We start from the raw sequence: 5028 nt of genomic DNA on the forward strand, positions 1-5028 counted from the left end.
GTTGTATTATGCAACCAATAACACGTTTTATTAAGGACATTGGTACATCATCAGCACCAGATGAGTTTTTATTTTTTAATTTTATTGTCAATAATTTAAGAATTTCATCAGCAGTGTAGGGGTTTAAATAAAGAGAATTGTTGTTTTCCTTCAAAGAAATAAAACTGGAATTATTTATCGTACTGGGTATTTCTCTAATAATCTTTTGTGGTGCATTTACAAAAAAATCATTGAATAGTGATGCCACCAGCCCAGGTTCTCTATAGGAAACATCGTCAATAGTGATTTCAATTTTAGGGTAAACTTTATTTTTATTACTAAGTTCAGATACAACCTTCCAAGTAGAAATTGATCTATTGTCTGAGAAAATAATTTTATTTTGATAATAAGCTCGTTTAGTTTGTTCAACCAGGTGCTGATGTTTCTTTTTCTGTATTTTGTAAAAAGGTATTAATACCGGATAAGTTTTTTGTAATATATAAATATTTCTCAAATACAAACTAGAAGCTCTCACACTATCGTTAATCCATTTTTTATTCACAGGTATATTGCTGCAATATCTTCTAACTGGAAAATTGAGGTTGAAATAGTATAAAAATATATTATAAAAAAATGAGAATGCATCATTTATCTGGTGTAGGTTGTATAAACTTTGCCAATCTTCATTTTGCAGGGCATAGGAAAAGTTAAATATGGCAGTATTATTAAAATTCCTTTTAAAATAAAAACTCTTTTGAATATGTTTGTTCAAACTTACACCTAAATCGCAAAGTACAGTCCTATGATCGGATATACTGTTATCAATTACACAACAAGAACCCTCTAATTTAAAATTTATAAAAATGTGATCAATCGTACTCAAAGAGGTCTCTGTTACTCGAGTGGGCCAATGAACTATATTAACTAAATTAAAACACGCTAGTAAGTTACTTAAATAACTAAATTCTCTTGAATTATTAAATGAGTTTAAATTAAAATCGCCTGTTAAAATAATTTGATAATTTGATTTTATTAAAATATTAAGCACATCAGATAGCCCATTAAAAAATAATACCATATCAATTCCACAAACTTCGCGGGTTCTGCGTGGAAAACATCGTTCAAATATTGACAGATAGATATATTGACAGATATCCCCCTCAAATTAATGTGGCACAGACGAACCGGTGTCTGATTAGCTCTCGTTCCACGAAGTCCCGCACAAATTCCTCAAAAACGTGTTGGAAATATCGGAATAGCTGGCGAGAGATATTCGCTACGTGCGATAAGTTTATCACCTTGGAACTGCTATTTGCAAATTCAATGTTTGTCCATTCCTTGTTTGTGCAGCGCTATCATATAATATGTTATGCAAATACAGATATCGCCGAGGCCAGTGGCGTGGCGTGGGCGGGTGGCATGCCTGTGTCGTTAAATATGTTTCTTAAAAGGTACGTTTTAAACGCAGTCGAAATCAATTACCATCATAAATGAAAATCTGGGGATGGTTGAGCTTTAGATTTAATATGGTCGGTGTCTATTTCTTTAATAACCGTCTTCTGAAACGTTTTGATTAATAACCGTCTTCTAAAACGTTTTGATCGGTCGTCATTTTTTGATTAGATCGTTTTGTGCATAAGTAAAGAGATACAGAATATTTCATTTCATATTACCAAGATTTCGTTTCTGTACCATAATTGATTTTTGAGAAAAATTTCATGTACTTCCTGTATTTTTTTTACATAAAACACACCACAGAAATGAGACAGCCCCAAACACAAAGCCAAAGGCTGTGCAGATGTGAGCTACACTTTCAAAAACGCGGATAAACACCCATTATCCATCGACATTAGCAGTGTCGACGCCAGGGTTCTAACACGGACCAGAATAGGAAGTCTGGCCGAGAAATGCTTCACCGCATGTTCAATCGACTACGCTACTGTGGTGATAAATTCTTTTTCGAAGATCCAATGCCCAATAAAATGATATGGTAAGGTGATATAAGAGGATATGGTCAGTCTACAATTACAATGTAACGAGAAAAAGCAAAAAAAAACAATATGAAAAGAATAAAATGCACAAGCACACATAATATAAACAAAATAAAGCATACATGATAGTGGATTTTTAGAAAATCATGTTGTTTTTGTTTAAATAACCGTAATTTGGCGAAATTTTGCAAATCACCGCTATTATATACATTTTTAGCCTCCCCTTATAACAAAATCCACTGGGTGCGCTACTGTATTTAATTTAATAACATAGCTTAACTGACGTTTACAGCCAATTGTCGGGTTTAAAACTGACTTTAATTAATTCTCAAATCACCTAGTTAAAGCGTGATGGTGTTTGAATTATTTATTTGCACGTCCATAAATTAATTTAGAAAAAAACATAGGTATACCTTTCTGTAAAAAAAAGTACGCAAATAATAGTTAGTACACCTACAGGTAATTGTTATTTTTTCAGTTAAAAGCATGTTTAAAAATTCGCTAATGTGAAAAGTCAATACTACAAATGCAAAATAAATGCTATTTACATTTACTACTGTAATATATTATATGTGTAGGTATATGTGTGTATAGGAATAATTAAATACACAAAAAAAATATGTAAAAAAATATTATTAGTAGGCCTTCTAGGTAAGTGTAACTTTGTTGGTTAAAATCATATTTAATAATTATTGACTTATATCGTAGTCCATACTACAAAAGTATTATAAATCATAAAAAGTTATTCCTAGTAATTTCCATCCATTTACCATAGTAATTTGAACATAGATAAATGTGTATTTAAACTTTATATTTTCAGTCAAAAGTAAAAGTAAGTAAACATAATTAAATTCTTTTATAGTGCGTTATATTTCACATATTGTAATAATAATTTTGTTATTTACTTTTTTTTAATGCTATAGGACTAAAATACAATTTTATATCTAATTAAATGTACAAAAGAATCCTATTCCTTATATGGTAGATTTTATTTGTTAAAAATAATGTATCAATGAAAAAAAAAACGATCAAAAGTGGCATCCGATTTGTAGAACCGTTTGGTGCCTTCAGACCAGTCTTGACTGACTTTATGTCCATGTCAATTTTTATTATAGACAAAAAAGGCTTTGAAAAACTATTAACAAAAGATTTATAATCAGATATCACAATGGTTCGTAGTATGGACGTGGGTGTGCCGAACGGTACAATCGCGATTTTCTACGAGCTGTGTATTCTTTCGCTTTGGTGTATACCTACGAAGAGTTTAAAAATATCAGCTTTTTGTAAAAAGATCTCTTAAGGTGTTAAGAGAATATACAAAAAAATTGTGTGTATTTTTCAGTTTGTCAGTGTAAAAGGCGTATTTGATCAAATGTGATAATGCAAACACTTAAAACTTATTTTAGTTTTCAAGCTTTCGAACTTTCTTTGTTTCTTCATCAGGAAAATCTACAAGTGAATATTTAATTCAATAACTTGTTGAAAAATTTTATGAACCTAATTGAGAGTTATATTCGAAATTAACAAAATTAATTAATTAACAAATGTCATTACATGTGTCATAAATAATAGTCTAAAAGTTGTTAAAGCTTGAAATTATTAACTAGCATGTTTAAAAATTACTTAGGTTATTAAAATTGTAAATTTATTTATAGAAAGTAGGACTAGAACTGAAATCAAACAAAATGAAATGAATTAGTCCCATGTGATACGGCTGCCGAATAAAAAACATGAAAAAATGTGAAAAAGTTTTATACGTCACTGTACTTTAACTTTTTTGTTTTAAGAATTATAAAAAAATGTGAAATACAAAAGTTGCACGATTTTTAAGTTTTCGAAAATGAATGAGTAGAACAACAAATGAAGTTCAAACAAAATGGCTGCGGATGTTAACTTTTGTTAATTTGAATGGAACACACTGTATGTTTTTACATATTTGGATAGAGCATAGTCATATCGGGTTTGTTGTGTCCATCTCTAACAATAAGGGAGATAATATTAAAAAATGAAAAGAAGGTTTTTTATTAAGAAAATAAGACATCTTGTTTGTTCGATCTCTTTCAGGCATTTCTGCCTTTTTTCTAATTACGTAAAGATTTGCAGATTTAGTTGTAATTTAATTTAGTTGTATTTTAACTAAATCTCACTAATTAGACCGTGTGCGGCTAATTACACTCATGGACAATGATATAACATATATGGTAGGTCGTGACAGTGACAGGTAGTAATGTCATGACAACATTGTTATTGGTTGAGAGTTTGTATTATTATTTAATGGGTTACACAGAAGTAGAAAATTGAAATATTATTAGAAATTAAAATAGAGTATGGAGAATAACTTACTACATACCATATAATCTTGTCCATAAGTAAATAGGCCTTTCACGGTCTAATTAGTGAGATTTAGTAAAAATACCTATACCCATCTTGGACTATATCAATGTCCGATATGACAAAATATATTGCAACTAAATCTAAATCTTTACGTAATTGGAAAAAAGGCAGAAATGCCTGAAAGAGGTCTAAGACCTCTACTACTCTACTATTACAAGATATATCTTATTTTCTTAATAAAAACCCTTATTTTCGTTTTTTAATATTATATCGCTTATTGTTAGAGATGGACCCAACAAAACCTATATACTGTATTACTATGATCGACAGTGAACGTTCTATCCAAATATGTAAAAATATATAGTGTTCCATTTAAATTAATAAAGTTAGCATCCACGGCCATTATGTTTGGGCTTCATTTGTTTTTCTACTATCATTTTCAAAAACTTCATAAAAAATGGTGCAACTTATGTAATTTAGGTCAAAATATCACCCTGTACATGTATCTTTAGTTTAAGAGATACAGAAATGGTTAAATGAGCAAAAATGTGCAGAATTTTATACCCATTACGGATTCGTTTTTAAATTTAAAAAATTCCGAATAGTTCCGAAGATATTGGAAGGAAGTCATATTTCATTTGTTTTTCAAAACTTTAGGGCAAAAATGTGTCGTCTGATATTAAACGATGTTGGGAATCGAAAGATAAGATATATTAAATTAATT

Source organism: Anoplophora glabripennis, unplaced genomic scaffold (genome assembly GCF_000390285.2).
Source record: "Anoplophora glabripennis isolate ALB-LARVAE unplaced genomic scaffold, Agla_2.0 scaffold391, whole genome shotgun sequence".
Lineage (NCBI taxonomy): Eukaryota > Metazoa > Arthropoda > Insecta > Coleoptera > Cerambycidae > Anoplophora > Anoplophora glabripennis.